General features: G+C 41.5%; 1 long non-coding RNA gene across 1 annotated transcript in view; it reads left to right on the top strand.

Moving 5' to 3' along the window:
* The first annotated feature begins 427 nt into the window (after window positions 1–427).
* LOC133480059 (uncharacterized) overlaps window positions 428–17268 on the top strand; it is a 37805-nt gene continuing 20964 nt past the window's right edge. Inside the window, exon 1 of the long non-coding RNA XR_009789165.1 lies at window positions 428–531. This is a non-coding gene — a long non-coding RNA (uncharacterized LOC133480059). The remainder of the gene's footprint in view (window positions 532–17268) is intronic.

The raw sequence follows: 17268 nt of genomic DNA, 5'->3' as shown, positions 1-17268 counted from the left end.
ACATCCATTCGCACTCACAGTCATGCCTACGGGCAATTTAGAGTCTCCAATGTTTTTGGGATGTGGGAGGAAACCGGAGTGCCCGGAGAAAACCCACGCAGGCACGGGGAGAACATGCAAACTCCACACAGGCGGGGACGGGGATTGAACCCCGCACCTCAGAACTGTGAGGCTGACGCTCTAACCGGTCGGCCACCGTGCCGCCCCCCCCAAGAATTATTATTTTAAATTTTTATTATTAATTATTTTTAAAAAGAGCACTATAATATTGTACTTATAAAAAACACAGGGTGACAAAATAATAACATAGACTGCAAAGCCTTGAACATTTTATGGCTCACGATCAAATGTTTCATCCATCAGTATGCTTCGCCTTCTGGTCTGCCCACGTTGGCCACCAGGAGGCACTATTGTATAGTACAGTCATGCCGACAAACAAAGAAGAATAGACTACTTTTTCTGCTGTTCTGCCATTCAGTAAATTGCTGTAATAGTCGTCATTTTTTGGTCAAGGATGAAGAATATTTGCCTGTGAGTACTGTTATATTACCTGTCTACCTGTTGTTCCACCATATGCATTCAAATATCCATTTCTTCAAGGGTTCTAAAACCGCGACTGTCGATGCTAACTGTTAGCATGTCAATGGCGTTTTCCATTCATTTGGTAGTTTCTTTCCTAAGGCAAAGCTGTCGTTGTTTTACATACACAACTTGTAATTCACTTTATTTTACGCTTAGTTTGACCATAAACTTCAACTGGCAGTGGCATGAAACAGCTTTAAACCTGTCTTTTTTGACGAAATGTTCACCATTTATTAAAGTGGGGCTTATTGTGAAGTGAGTTGAATTGAGTTTACTGCCACCAAGCGCTCGGATCTCAAGTTTGCGCTCACAAGTCAAAGCAAAAATTTGGGCGAATGACGGCTCATATCTCGAAAAACCCGTAAGTCGGGTCACTCGTATCTCAAGGTAGCACTGCGATGCCTTGTATATTCTTTTATCATCTTGTATCGACTTTTTAGTGGATTGATGCTGCTTTATATCATATTGTATTGCCTTATATCATCTTGTATCAGCTTTTATTGCTTTGTATCATTATGCAGCTATGTATGGCGTTGTATCATATTTTATTGGCTTGGATCGTCCTTTTGGGCTGGACAGCATCTGCATCTGCTCGTTTGATGCTACTGTATATCAAAAATCTTGTATCGGCTTGTATCCTTGGATTTTTTTGTATTTGTATTGGCTTGTTTCATCTTGTATTTTCTCATATCAGTTTGTAGCGGATTAATGCTGCTTTATATCAACTTGCATAGTCTTCATCTTCTTGATAGTGATATGGATCGCCGTGTATTATCATATATTGTTTTCTATCGTCTTCATGTTGCTGTTTATGGTTAAGAGAAAAAGAAATGTGTTTCACATGTGCGTTCTTTCACTTTCTGCCATTTAAAGACTTCTAAACGACTTCTGAACAGCATTTGGCGTATCGCCAAACTTTTTATGTGTGTGTTAACTCGCTGGGTGGGCCGGCGGCGGCGACTGTGTCCAAACATGCTTTGATTGACAGCTCGTACTGATTGGTCTCTTCCACTGAGCTCTCGTTTGAAGCTTCCACTTTTATTTCCAACGTGACCTGTCACCATTTTGTTGCCCATTCCGCACAGACTGAGTGGAACAACAATGGGTGCAACAGTTGCTGCAGGACAAACACCGTTACAGTCCTACCACACACACACACAAAGACACACACACGCACACACGGCTGGGTGGGCTGTCAGCCACACTGAGGGTCACATGATGCTCTCATCACGACCCAATCTGCTTTATTGCCAAGAATGCGCATAAACGATCAACATGTGACCAAGAAAATAAAGTCCAAACCTCCACCAAGACAAAGAAGTCATTGTTGAAGATGTTGTTTTGGTTCTCTGCTGTTCTGTGGCGTACACACAGAACCAGGAATTTGTTGTCTCACATTATCTTCTATCATCTTGATGGTTACGTGTATCGGCTTGTATCGTCTTGATGGTGCTGTGTATCACCTTGCATCATCCTGAATTGACTTCTTAAGGCTGCAGTCTTGTATCGCTTTTTATAGTATTAATGGCGCTGTGTATGTCTTGTATCATCTTGTATCGCCGTGATGTTTCAGCATTTGCGCTTTTATTGTTATGTATCATCGCGTATTGTCTTGTATCAGCTTGATGGTGCTGTAGTTTGTATTATCTTGTATCATCTTGTATTTCTTTGTATCATTTTAAACTTTGTGAGTATGGGTTTATATTGTCTTGTATTGTCTTGATGTCTACATGTACCGGCTTGTATCATCTTGTATCATATTGATGTTCACGTGTATCGGCTAGCATTGTCTTGTGTCATCTTGTATTGGCGTGTATCGTCTGAATGTTTCCGTGTATCGTTTCTCTTTGTCTTGTATCATATTGATGAGGCTGTGTATCACCTTGTCTTGTATGGTGTTGATGGCGCCGTGTATCTTCTTGTATAGTCTTGTGAGATCTTGTTTTTTCTTGAATCGTTTTGATGGCACTGTGCATGTCTTGTTTCATCTAGAATTGACTCGTATCGATTTGGTGCGATGTTTTATCACCTTGTATCATCTAGTATTGTCTTGTTTCGTCTTGGTGGCGCTGTCCATCACCTTGTAGCGTCGTGTATTAACCTGAATCGTCACAAAATTGGCTGGATGCGACTGTATAGCGTCTCGATTTGTCTTCTCGATGGCGCCGAAAATATGGAAAGTCATACTGAAGTTTGTTTCCTGAGTGTTTCTGATCAGCCTTTAAGGCAAAACACCAACTGCTTCTTCTCTTCTTGTCCCACGCATAGCTGTCAACTCTTTATGCATCCAACCTCTGGTACTTTTTCATGTTAACATATTTAAATGGCCAACTAATGACACAAATCCCTGGTGCAGAAATATTAGTTTACCTACTCCAGTTTGTATAATAAACTGAGCTTTAAGTGTACTTTTATTTTGCTGGGAGACACGTGGGAGGTTTATATTGAAAGCCTCCTTGAATGAACGTTAAATATTTGGATCACGATGGGTTGTTGTCACTTGCTCTACTTTCCATCGCTGCCGCCGCCTCATGGGGGCCTCGAAGGGCCTCAAAGGGCCGGCGTGTAAATCTTCAGACGGCCACGCTGGTCTCCTTATGGCCGACAACTGCACTCGGGATCACACGGCCCACATTCTCAGCATTGTGTTGTTGTTAAAGGTATATGCCGCTGTCTAAATACACATACACACACACACTCATACACGTACACAACACAACACACACTCAAGCGTCTCCTCGTCTTGCTGTTCCACCTGGACTCATCTGCTTAGGGAGCTGAAACACACACCCTCGTGTTAAAATAACCACTGCTGTGTTTTCATATGCTGTGTGTCTATGTATGTGTGTGTGTGTGTGTGGGGGGGTCTGAGGCCCAGACATCGCACACACGCGCACACACTCTTTGTAATCCCACACACAGTCTGAAGCAGCAGCCTGAATAAGCACCGCGCAGCAGGCCCAGCATTCACCATGTCAACAGGTCAAATACAGTAACACACACGCACACACCAGACGCGCACACGCACACACACATGCAGCAACCTGAAGCCAGCAGCGTTGTCCTGCAGGGCTGACGGGATGCCAGCAGCTGAAGAAGAAGAAGAAGAAGTAGAAGAAGAAGACCGAAGAACAGAAGACTGACAATAGAGGAAGGGGTGAAAGGGGAGATGCTTGCTGGTTCTTTGCCAATTTAGGAAATGGAACCCAGTGTGTGTGTGTCTGTGTGGGCGCGGGTGCGTGCGTGTCCATGTGTGTGTGTCTGAGTACATGTAAATGAATGGAAATTAGCATCAATGTTACGTAATTATAAACCTTCAAACATCTGCTACTTTACACACACGGAGCAGCAACACAAACATACAAACATAGCATACCGAAATTCAACTGGAAAAGGCTCCAACTCACCGATTTTTCCTTAGGTGTGAATATGAGTATGAATGATTGTTTGTCTTTATGTGCCCTGACATTGATTGGCGACCAGTCCAGGGTGTACCCACCCCACATCTCTCACCAAAAGTCAACGGAGATGGACGACAGCTCACCCGTGACTCTGAATTGTTCATAGAATGAGAGTATGAATGCTTGTTTGAAAAGCCAGTAGGGAAAGAGTTAGTCGGGCAGAAAATCGGACCGATTATACATCGAATTTGTGAACCTGATTTTAAGCATTCTTCATTCTCTGTTCTGTTCAAGTGAGTGAAGTTGAGATACTTTTGTCAAGGAGGAGGAAAATGAGTCGAGGAGGACAGCTGAAGAAGGGCCAAGGCGTTCGGTTTCACACCTGCAGGTGTCCAGTTTGAATATTTCATGGCGGCGTTTGCTCTCGTTCCTCGCTGCAGTGACGCACAACTGCTCAGTTCGGTGGAGCGACAACTTCACCAGCAACACGACAACAGCAAGACAGTGGAAACACACAAAACACGTGCAGCAAACAAACGTGTTTTTAGCCAGCCAGTGCAGGGGAAACTACCACGAACCCTCAATAGGGTTGGATTCTGCTTTTTTTTTTTTTTTTAATTTGGTTTATATCAACCAAGTATACTTTTTGTAACACTTTGATCTACATGCAGGCACAGTGTGAGTGACAGACACCCACATTAGCACACACACACACACACACGCACTCTTGTCATCTTTTCTGTCTGTTACCGGGACGATGGTGCTGATACTCTCTCCCTCTCTGGGTCACAGATAAAAGGCTTCAGGTAACCTAAGGAACTGAAGACACACATATGCACACACACACACACACACAACCACGCACACAGATACACACAGTTCCCTTTAAAGAGTATCTTTGTCATGACACTGACTTGTATCTCATGTGAAATCAACTTTCAGCTGAGTGAAGACTGAGGCATGTTACACTTTGAAGTCACGCACACGCGCGTACACACACACGCGCGCACAGACACGCTTGCACACAACACATTTGTGTGTCTGTGTTAACTGCCTGCTCATAAATGTTTGTTTCTTGTGCAAAGAAGTTTTTGTTCATATGCACCTTTTTGGACCCTCTGGGACACTGTAAACAGTAAAGCGTTTTGTGTGTTTATGGGTGTGTGGGAGTGTGATTATGTGTGTATGTGTGCGTCTGCCGATGAAGAAAGTACGTCAGCGTTGCGGCGTGAAAGGAGAAGTGTGTGTGTGTGTGTGTGTCAAGATGGCTACAAAGATGTTGCCATGGAAACCAGTGAAAAACTCCCAGATGTAATAATCATTGCTGCAATGATGCGCTTATTGAAAAAGAAGAAATGTTCAATGGTATTTGATGACTCACTCGTCAAATGTTGCTTTTTATTGACTCACCACGAACAATGTTCATTATGCGATTACTTATTCCACATTCACAAATGTAAAATGTTTAATGTACTGGACTATATTTTCATATACCTTATTGAGCATTATTTCAAAACCAAAAGATGAGGTTTAATACGGCGGTGGCTGGTAAGTGCAAAACAATTGAACAAATTGTGAGACACGTTTACATTTCAGAAAACAAATTAACAAAAGCTGAAACAAATTTAGCGCATACCGAGCGCCGCCGCCGAACCCGACTGAACTATGGCGCAGTGTGGGTGGTTTGGCAACTGTTCCCATGAGTGGGCGATCTGTCGGCGACTGGTTTTGGCGCGATTCAAAATTTTGGACTAAACTGTACTTGATATTTGACTTTACTTTTACATTTTTAATGTTACTTTTAAATGTTTTTCTTTACTTTTACTCGTTTACCCTTACCCTACTTTGTATTTATGTATCCCTTTTCCTGTACTTTCCTTGTTACTTTACTCTTTGCTTGATTTCATACCTCTTGCTTCACGCAATATTATTTACACTTTGCTTTACTTTGTAATTTGTACTTTACTTTGCTTTACCCTTTACATTTTATTGTACTGTACTTTACATTTTCTTTTACTTTAGTTGTACTATAACTTTACTCCTGACTTGTTATTGTACTCTTTAATTTTCTTTATACATTTGACTCTACTATACTTTACATTTTACTTTACTACTACTTTATCTTTTACTTGGCTTTTACGTTTATTAACTTGTTACTTTACATTTTATTTTGTAGTTTTTACTGTACAATTATTATACTCTACTTTTTAATTGGTGGTTTCCCTTTTTACAACTTATTGCAGTTCAAATCTTGTGTTGCCTTTATATTTCATATTTAATATAGAGTAGCTGATTGACAACAGTGGAAAAACTGATACAAAATAATAACATTGTCAACAACTGTGCACATTTTGCAGAAAAAAAGCTTTTCATTGGCCAGCAGTGATGTGACACAATGTCGGTGTAAGCATAATTACACTGCTTTTCATATTAGTTATGTCATTGTTTGGAACCTTCCTGACACAATGTTTGGTCTACGATTGGTCTCCAGTACACCTTATCTAAAGTGCTGTAAATCTTGTAAACATTGTAAATGTTAATATGACTGCCCATGGAAACTATTTTGTTGAGCTGAATTTGTAAAAGTGAAAGAGCCGGATGATTTCTTTTGAAGTTTTTTTTTCTTTTCTTCACGTTAATGTCTGCTGCTATTCATAACTTTCTTTTATTGCCTTGACCGTTTTGTTCCAATTATCCAACTTCCTCCTCGTTCTCCTCCTCCTCCTCCTCCTCCTCCTCTTCCTCGTCCTCGTGCCGCCACTCCGACGCTGAGTGTGTGTGAGCTGATGCGTTTATTGGCGCCCCAAAATGTCACACCTTGTTTTCATGCTAAGTCAGCATTTCGACGAAGCCCCCCCCCCCCCCCTCCACACACACACACACACACAAACGCACACATATTTGTTTGTATACTCTACCCAAAGTCACTATCAACAACATCACTTCTCTCGGTGTATATATACAGTAAATATACAGAAATTGAAGTGTGTGTGTGTGTGTGTGTGTGTGTGTGTGCATGCGTGTGTTGTGTTTTGGGGGTCCCATGTGATGTGGCGAGCGTATCCGGTTAAGTGTGTAGGAGGACAAATGAGAGGGTGTGTAGTAGTCGGAAGTCCATTTCTCTTTCATTTACACGCGCCTTTCTTTTACTTCACACATGTGCGTGGACGCACACATACGCACGCACGCATGCAGGTACACACACGTCACTCAGCCTGCTCACTAAAAGTAATTGACAGAAATGGAAGGAAAGGAGTAAACTAAGAAGAGAAATAAAACACGTAAAGAACGGAAGAAAAGGGTTAAGTTACGTCAAGTGAACTGTAAAGGAACAGGTAAAGTAAAATGTTTATGACAGTACACTAATGTAAGATGTGAAGTAAAGTAGAAACAGTAGGGTAAGAAGTAAAGTAAAAGAAGTAAGGTAAAATGAAAAGTAAGACAAGGTAACAGGTAAAGAAAAATGTATAGGACAGTACACTAAAGTAAGAAGTAAAGGAAATGGAGTAAGGTCATGAATAAAGCAGGCGGTGATAGGTAATAGTAACAGCTAAAGTGAAATGAATGGGACAGAACACTGAAGTCAGAAGTAAAATAAAGTACATTAAAAGAAGTAAGGTAAAAAGCAAAGTAAGACGTTCACTGAAGAAGAAAAGTAAAATACTGGTGCATCTCAATAAATTAAGCTGTAGGAGAGTTCATTGTATTTCAGCACTGCAATTCCAAGTGAAACTCATAAATTATAAAGATTCATTGAACACAAGAAAATACTTTTTAGAAAGCCAATTTCCAGCCTCATTTGACTCTTTATTGTAACATTCAAGTGGTAAAATGTGGGTTTTCGTTAGCGATCAGCTAAAATCATCAAAATAATAACAACTAAAATCATAAAATAATTTACTCTGTGTAGTGAATCTAGATAATATATGTGGGGTTTTTTTTTTATACGTGAAGTAAAAAAAAGGAAAGTAATAGGTGAAGAAAAATTTATAAGACAGTACAATTAAGAAGTAAAGCAATTGTAAAGTAAAACAATTGAGGTCAGAAGTGAAGTAAGAAACAATGTAAGGTATAAGTACAGTCATGGGTAAAGTATAATGTAGCCTACAGTACAGTTGACTTACAAAGTAAATTATCCAAGTGTAAAGTGTATGGTAAAGAAATAAGTAAGGTAAAAAACGGAAGTAACAGGTGAAGTAAAACAATAAGAATAATTTAAGAACAACTACAATGCAGAGGAAGAAGAGAATTTAAGTCACAAATTAGGATGCAAAGGAAAAATGTTCAAACATAAAATGATTTCTAGTCATTATACAGTAAGAAGAAAGAAAGACATCAGAGCAATTATAGCAATACGCAGACACCATGCAAACAAGACTCAGTGTCAAAATGTGTGTCATAAAGAAGAAAAGCGACAAAAAAAGAAAAAGAAAAAAATCAAAGTGTCATTTGTCACATACAGTGTACTTCTGTATGTACTATTCTTATTTGATTATTATTTACCATAAAGCACACAAACAAACATTCTTTCCTGCCAAAGTTTGTCGTCTGCTTCAGAGTGTGGCTAATCAACACCAGCAGACTGACCACACGCACACACACACACACACACACGAACACGGGACTTCCTCTGCTGTCGCTGTGCCCTTCCTGCACATCCGACTGAATTAGCAAAAACCTTCACTTTCAACACACTTTCACTTCATCTTCCTGCAGACACCAAACAAACACAACTGAGCAAAAGCGAACACAAAGTTCAGCGACAACAATCATCCATCTATAGTTTCTATAGTGCTTTTCCACATTAGCGTTAGCACCTTTGAAAGTGCCTCTGATTAACGTCAAATAAAGTTCTGATGCTCTCGTAGGCTTTTGCTGACATTTGTTGTTGTTGTTGCTTTGTAGCAGAAGCGTGAATGTTTTGTGCCAACTATGACTGCTATTTGGAACTGTTCATAATTGCCTCCGCTTTGACTAAGACCCCAGTCCCAGCTGAAGAAAAACAGCCCCAAAGCTCCCATCTCAAAAAGAATTTTTTTTTTTTCCAATTGAGTTGTGCAGGTTCAAAAAATGCTAAACAATGTCAGGAAAAGCCTACTAGCACAGATGAACTTTATTTAGAGTTAATCATAAGCACTTTACATTGTAGCAGGTATGTGATGACTCCCATTTAGCATATTTGAATATGATTGGTTCATTCTGAACACAGCCGCATCCCCATTACGTAGTGTAAGTAACTATAACAAAGTAACTGTAACTCTAAATGCATAACTGGAGTGGTGACTAAGTCACTAAGTAAACTGTACTTAGTAACCAATAACTGGAAATAAATAACAAGAGCTGCAACAAAGTAACTGTCATTAAATAATGCAACTACGTACTGTAACTAACAAAGTAACTTTAACCACATAACTGGAATTATAACTAAGTAACTGTAACTCGAACTAAGTAGCTTTAAATAAGTAACAGCAGGTGTAGCTAAGTAACTGTAATTAAATAATGTAACTAAGTAATTGTAACAAAGTAACTGTACCTAAGTAATGACGCAAGTAAGCAAGACATTGTTACGAGAACATCTGAACTTTATTTCGGATTAATCCATTTAAATGGTGGCTCCCATTTGACATGAATTTGAATGTGATTGGTTGATTCTGAGCACCTGCCAGTTATAAGAGGGTGTGCACACCTCACTAGGGTCGCGGGCTGCTGGAGCCTATCCCAGCTATCTTTGGGCGGGAGGCGGGGTACACCCTGAACCGGTCGCCAGCCAATCGCAGGGCACATAGAAACAACCAACCATTCGCATTCACATTCACGTCTACGGGCAATTTAGAGTCCTTAATTAACTTACCACGCATGTTTTGGGGATGTGGGAGGAAACCGGAGTGCCCGGAGAAAACCCACGCAGGCACGGGGAGAACATGCAAACTCCACACAGGCGGGGCCGGGGATTGAACCCCGGTCCTCAGAACTGTGAGGCAGACATGCTAACCAGTCGTTCACCGTGCCATTTGACATGAGTTGGAATGTGATTGGCTGATTCTGAGCACATGCCAGCTATAAGAGGCTGTGCACACTTCCATCCATCCATTTTCAACAGCGCTTATCCTGGTTAGGGTCACGGGGCGCTGGAGCCTATCCCAGCTGACTTCGGGCCAAAGGTGGACTACACCCGGAATTGGTCGCCAGTCAGTTGCAGGGCAGGTGTGCACACTTGTGCAACCAAATTATCTCATGTGTTTATTTTTACTTCCCCTCTCAAAAAATTGTCGGTTATAGGTGACATAGATGTCATGATGATTTTGGTCTCATTTTTTTATACCACAAAAATCTGGCATTTGATATGTAGACTTTTTATATCCACTGTAAATCAGTGGTTTTTTTTCTTTCTACCATGTCATCAATTGGAAATGACATTTTAATAACAAACATCCGTGGAAGAGTACCCAGAAATGACGAAAAAGACAAAAGCATCTGATTAAAAGAGAAACCCGGCCTCCTCGGCTTGGATAAGGAGAAAGTAAAGACGGTGAGAAATGAGAAGCGACCCGACAGACGTGACGGAATTCTGGTGTAAAGCGAAGAATTAACGAGAAGTTTATGAGGAAGTGATTGACAAACACTGTGAAAAGTGAAAAGTGTTGAAAGCGAGTGAAGACACAGCGCAACGTGTGTCCGAGCGTGTTTGTGTCTGTGTTTGTGCACGTGAAGTAACAAAAAAAATCACATTTACTTGACTTATTTATTTACAATCAATCAATCAATCAATCAATCAAAAAAAGTAATAAAAACAAAAAAGTCAAATCCTGTAATAAACAAGTAAAAAAACAGTCACGCACCAATCAAAAATCAAATCAAGATCACAGTTAAAAACAAGTTTAAAAAAGGCGAAAAAGTCAAAAACAGTCAAGAACTAAGTAAATAAACAAGTAAAATGGATTAAGAAAAGAGAAAATCCCTATCAAGAACCACAACCACAACAACAACCAAACAAAATTCCATTCCATTTTCTCACAAGGGTTGCGGGAGTGCTGGAGCCCATCCCAGCAATCACCGGGCAGGAGGCGGGGTACACCCTGAACTGGTTGCCAGCCAATCATAGGGCACACATAAACAAACAAGCATTCACACTCACGTTCACACCTATGGGCAATTTAGAGTCTTCAGTTAACCTACCATGCATGTTTTGGGGATGTGGGAAGAAACCGGAGTGTCCGGAGAAAACCCACGCAGGCACGGGGAGAACATGCAAACTCCACACAGACGGGACCGGGGATTGAACCTCGGTCCTCAGAACTGTGAGGCAGACGCTCTAACCAGCTTTCCACCGTGCCGCCCAAACAAAATAAGTATTAAAAAAGATGAAAAAAACAGTCAAGAACCTATTAAAAAAAGATTGAAAAAAGTCCAAATCCTTGTCACAAAGAACCCACCAAAAGCAAATTCAAAAAAACAATTTCATCCATTTTCTTTACCGCTTAAAAGTCGAAAACTGTATTAAACAAGTAAAAAAAAGTTAAACTAACAAGTAAAAACAGGAAAAAAATAAAATAAAAATAACAACAAAACAAGTCAAAATCCATGTTAAGAACAATTTTAAGACAACATGAAGAACCAATAAAAAAAACAAGTCAAAAAGAAAAGAAAAACAGTCAAAACCAGTTGTAAACACATAAAAACAAACAAACAAAAAACCCAGTCATCAATGACGTCATTGATCGGCTCCGCAAAAAACATTAACTCCGCGTCGCCGCGTGCACAGTATATTTGAATCCAAAAGCTAGTTTATTTTTCGCCTTGTCGCATGTCTTTTGACGTAGTAGTACTGTAAATATCTGACGGCCAAAGAAAAAACGTCGGCGGTGTGGGACAGACAACATGTCGGAGACGGGCAACACGTAATGCCCGGATCAGACTACAAGACAAATTTGCTCTTTCATGATTGCACTGTCAGACTACAGCAATAAAATCTTCCGATAAAAATTCCGATACCACCGCATCTTGTGTAAAAACAAGATCATTGGGCTTTATCTTGTCAACTCAAATGCAACCGGATACACTCGTTACCGTGGCGACGACAACAAGAGTGGAGCGAGCCGACTGTATTCTAAGGACAAAATGGGGGAAAACGTGTTTTGGTGGTCACAGGTGCTCAGGACAGGAGAGGGCGTTTGTTTAAGGCTTGCTTGAGGTATGTTCACATACGTTTAATACAATACGGCTCACAAGCAGGCAATAAAATGTTATGTAGCCTAGCAAGCTAGCGGTAGCACGAACGGTTGGACGTAAACATGCCGCCGTTCTGTCGAATAATGCTCTAAGGTTTCGGTGTGGGTGAAGTAATTTAATTACAAATAAAGTAATTTAATTACAGTAAGTTAGCACCCATTATTTATGTCATGTAATGTTGGTTTGACCTGACTGATTAGAATACACGATCTGACTAGAGCAGTGATTTCCAACCTTTATGGAGCCAAGGAACATATTTTACAATTGAAAAATCTCACAGCACATCAACAAACAAAAAGGTCCCAAAAAGTGGATACATTATTGTATTTACTTCCTGCCATCTAATAGAAGACCATTCATTTGTTCTGTCTGTCACTGTGCCTCACTGGCATAACTAAAGGAACAAAGATACATTATTTATTGTAAATATAATTTTTTGAGCAATTAAGTTCACAAGTATATACAGTAAATGAACACGTCATTTAAATAGACACATTCCTCCAACGTGTGATCGGATCGGTGATCGGTTATTGTTTTTTTAAACTCGCTGATCGGTGATCGGCCCCAAAAATCCTGATCGTGTAAAGCCTAAAAAAAAACACAACAAGAACGGGTCAAAACAAGAAAACAAAACCCTGTCAAAAATAGTAATAAGTAAAATACTCAACAATCATGTCAAGAATTCAGTTAAAAGCAAGTCTTAAAAACAGGCAAAAAACAACTCAAAAACACTCATAAAACAAATTAAACAAAGTCAAGTAATGTTAAAAAAACAAGTAAAAAAAAAAGAAGTCAAACAATAATAAGCCAGTAAAAAAAAAAAAAGAAGTCAAAAACCACTTCAAAACAAATGTTTTTTCATGTTTATTTATTTTTTTGGGTGGCGTTGACACAGACACGTCTTACGAAAACGACGTGAGTGCCGTCGGGAAGTGCCTTTCGCGTGCGAATGAAGGAGGAAGTTTTTTTGGGGGGTGACGTTATTTGTCCCACAGACAAACTGAAATAACCTTCAGTTTGTATTTTTGACGTTTTCTCTCGCATGAGAAAAGCAGAAGTGTGCGGCAGAAGACGTTTGCGAGTCACGTCGGCATGGTGCTCTTCTTCTTCTTCTTCTTCTTCTCCGTCTTCCTTGTCAACACTAAACACGCAGCTAGCTTGTGTGAAAAAAAGCGTAGATCCCATCTGACCTTTGGTGAGAAAAGTGGGGAAAACCCCTGGACTGGTCGCTAGTCAATAACAGGGCACACAGTAAACAGTATGTGGCATTTTATTAATCCTCACATTGTGAGTCAATGGTGCAGCTCAAACCCCGCTAGCTGCTAATTGAGCTGAACGCTAATGTCATAATCCCCGCGGGGTGAGTCATTGCTCTACGTTAGCTTCGGCTAATCTGTGGCAAACAAATTACGGAATGTTTCTGCAGCTGCTGTGCGTGTGCGTATGTGTGTGCTAATGTCTGCTGTCTGTATGTTGGTGTGTGTGTGTGTGTGTGTGTGTATGTGTGGAGGGGCGGATTGGTAAATAATCAGCGCGCAGATTAACGACGTACGTTTGGTTAGCGTGAATCATCTGAGTCATTTTCAGAGTTAATCCGCGTTCTCAACGCTCGTCAACAGCGACATGACGAAACACGACAGGACTTTCCAAGGGTTTATTTGGACGCAAGCCAGTTAAATCTTAAAAGGCCCTTCAGTCAACAGATTGCTAAACTCGTTAGCATCGCTCTTGTCAAGATGAAACTTTTACTGTAATTATATACACAGACTGTTGTGTAAACAAATGCATCACGTAATCTACCATTAACACACATCTTATAATTCTTGCCTGCCTCGTGTTTTAGAAGTCACAAGGACAGGAAGTAGACATGCTGGACACCAATGAGCCGCCGCTTTCTCTCGTCGCCCCCCGGCACCATCACCACACACACACAATGCAGCCCTCCCAGACTATTGCGGTGGGCACATTTGAGGGTAAGCAGCACTTTGAAGGCCACCATTGATGTCAAATGGCTGCCAGACAGCCCAAGGATAAGACGCCTGATGGAGGACAGGAAGTCTCATTGGTCATGTCCGACTAGCTCGCCACAGTACGCACGCACTGTGCGTGTTTGTTTCTGTATATGCGTCTGTGTGAGCGTGTTGATGTGTGTGCATTGTGTGTTTGTGTGTTTATTAATGTGCATGTATTGCTGTGCGACTGTTAATGTGTCAGTGTTGATGAGTGTGTCTGTGTGCACATATGAGTGTGTATGTGTTGGTGTCTGTGTGAGTGTGTGTATTGATGTGCATGTGTGCGAGTCTTGAAGTGAATGTATGTGTGACTTTAATGCAGGTAGCCCGGCAGGGGTCCTCACTGTGGGCATCTGATGTGTGGGTAGTGTGTGCCTCACAGGCCCGGAACTAGCCGGCAGGAAGTGTGAGTAGTGGGAGTTAAGGGAGCTACCCCCCTTTTCCCCTTGACACTCGCCCATCACCAACTTCACCCACCACCCCCTCCTCGCCTGATAGCGCCCTCACACCACTGGAAGGTGAAGAGGGGGCTGCAGGACCACCCAGAGAGACGCCAACACGGAGGCAGACAAACTGTCCCGGTCCTGCTAAATTGTAGGCTTGTGTCACATCAAAAACCTTGAACATTTTTTTGGACAAAATGTTAAAATGGTCAAAATTTGTTCTCTTCGAGGTAATGTTTTTTTGGTTTCAGCCACCACGGTGGTCTTGTGGTTAGCACGTCTGCATCACAGCGCTGAGGTGCATCGTAGCTTTACCGAAGCCTCTAAATTGTTCATAGGCGTGAATGTGAATGATTGTTTGGGATTGGCTGGCAATTCTCGCCGAAAGTCAGAAGGGATCGATTCAAGCTCACCCGCAACCCTAATTTGCCCACTGAATGTGAGTGCACGTTTGTTTGTCGCCAGGCGCATCCCGCTCGGACAGGCTCCAGCTCACCTAGGACTCCAATGAGGAAAAGTACTAATGAAGACAGATGTTTGGATTTTTGACATCAAGAACCTCATTTGCTTTTAAATATCTTCCTCATTGGTGACTCAGCTAGAGTGACACAGCGTCACATGACCCCTTTTGAAAAACAACTCTCCAGTCTACCATTTTGTTTGGACTTTCCACAACTGGTGTGCTGGGGGTCTTGAACACAGAACTGAGTGCTCGGATCACAGGCGGCAGGGAAAACTGATTGGAGCTGGAAAGAATCAGCGCGACCCAAATTAGAGAGCAAGAGCGGAACCGAACGCTTGTTTCATGACAGACGGCGGCAGACAGAGACCACACTCATGTCATGTGACCATCACTCACACCAGTGTAGAAAACCACACACACACACACACACACACATGAAACCTCATGTGTCACTATTTATTTTTGTTGATCCAGTGTGACACACTTTTCATCAAAGATCAATAGGACTTTTGATACACTTGACATAAAGTAGTCCATATAGGCTTCCATCGGTGCGTTTCCACCAAGTAATCCCGACTTAATGCATCTCTTAAAACCACCACTATCACGTCACGATTTCTAGGAACCGTCAATACGATACAAAAACGCAATACAACAGCACACAACTGTGCTACAAAGTTTGCGATCAATATTTACTTATTAACATGACAAAAACAACAACAAAAGCCAAATGCATCATACTCAGCAAAGTGGCTGATTATTAAATGTATTAATTGACATGTTTTGCTCGTCAAACAGTTTGGCTCCGACCAACCAATCCGAGGACGGAGAAACGCTGACATCATCGAGGGCCAGCGCTCTGGTCCCTGTGAGGACGAGTTTGAAATGTGATGGATACTGAAGAGAATGGACTTATGGGAACAAAATTAATAATTTCCTGACCAATTAAGTGAAACTGGATAATTTCCTGCCCATTTGTTTCTTTATTTATTTCCACCAATGGAAATTAAGGGAATGAAAAAGGGGACTAAGGGTACAAAGGTAATTTTTCCTCAGGTCTCTGACGCTGTACTGTTCTCTTTGAGGCATGATATAACATTTTGAATCAGAGCCGCAGACAGACGGATAGATGGACATGTGGAAATAACGGTGTGGACAGATATGGGGAATTTCCACGAATCGCTCCTCTCCCCAAATAAGGAGACCAGTCAGCTGAGTCAGCAGCTTGCGGTTGTTGAGACAGCCCCACGTGAACGCAGCAAACACACCGGCCTCCTTAAATGGCAGTGAGCATTTCTATTATCAAGAGTTCTGTAATATCATTTCATTTACATTTCATTATTTTAATTTCTATCATTCCTTTCATTTAGTTTATTGATTGGGACCAACAGTCAAATGCACAAATACAAAATGAAAACACTCGCAGAGAGCATGGAGTAAGCGCTCACATTGAACTAATCAATGTGAGGAAAACGGCCAACCTGAGTGATTCCAGCTACTGACATCACTCACTAGGTCCCGGCCCTTTAAGGCAAATGTCAACACATGAATATTACAGTAAGTGTTTCTGTGTGTGTGAGTTTTGGTTTCTAATGTGAAATAGTACTGTGTTGTGAAATATAAATAAAGTTTGTCCCAAAAGTCACGCTACACTTTTTAAAATTTCGTTTCAGGTATCATTCGGACAGATAAGGCCATCAGCATTTGCCATCTTAGTCTTTGCAGGTTTTGTTAGGATACCGGCGGCATGGTGCGACTGGTTAGAGCGTCTTCCTCACAGTACTGAGGACCGGGTTTCTATCCCCGACCCCGCCTGTGTGGAGTTTGCATGTTCTCGCCGTGCCTGCGTGGGTTTAGTCTGGGCACTCCGGTTTCCTCCCACATCCCAAAAACATGCATGGTAGGTTAATTGAAGACTCTAAATTGCCCATAGGTGTGAGTGCAAATGCTTGTTTGTTTATGTGTGCCCTGCGATTGGCTGGCAACCAGTTCAGGGTGTACCCCGCCTCCTGCCCGATGATAGCTGGGATAGGCTCCAGCACTTCCGCGAGCATTTTGGGGTATCAGTGTCTTGCTCAAGGACACCACAGCCGTGAGTCCGGAGGATGTTGGTGGATGGTCCAGTCGGGGCCTTGAAC

Source organism: Phyllopteryx taeniolatus, chromosome 6 (assembly GCF_024500385.1).
Source record: "Phyllopteryx taeniolatus isolate TA_2022b chromosome 6, UOR_Ptae_1.2, whole genome shotgun sequence".
Lineage (NCBI taxonomy): Eukaryota > Metazoa > Chordata > Actinopteri > Syngnathiformes > Syngnathidae > Phyllopteryx > Phyllopteryx taeniolatus.
This window is presented reverse-complemented; position numbering and strand designations above follow the sequence as displayed.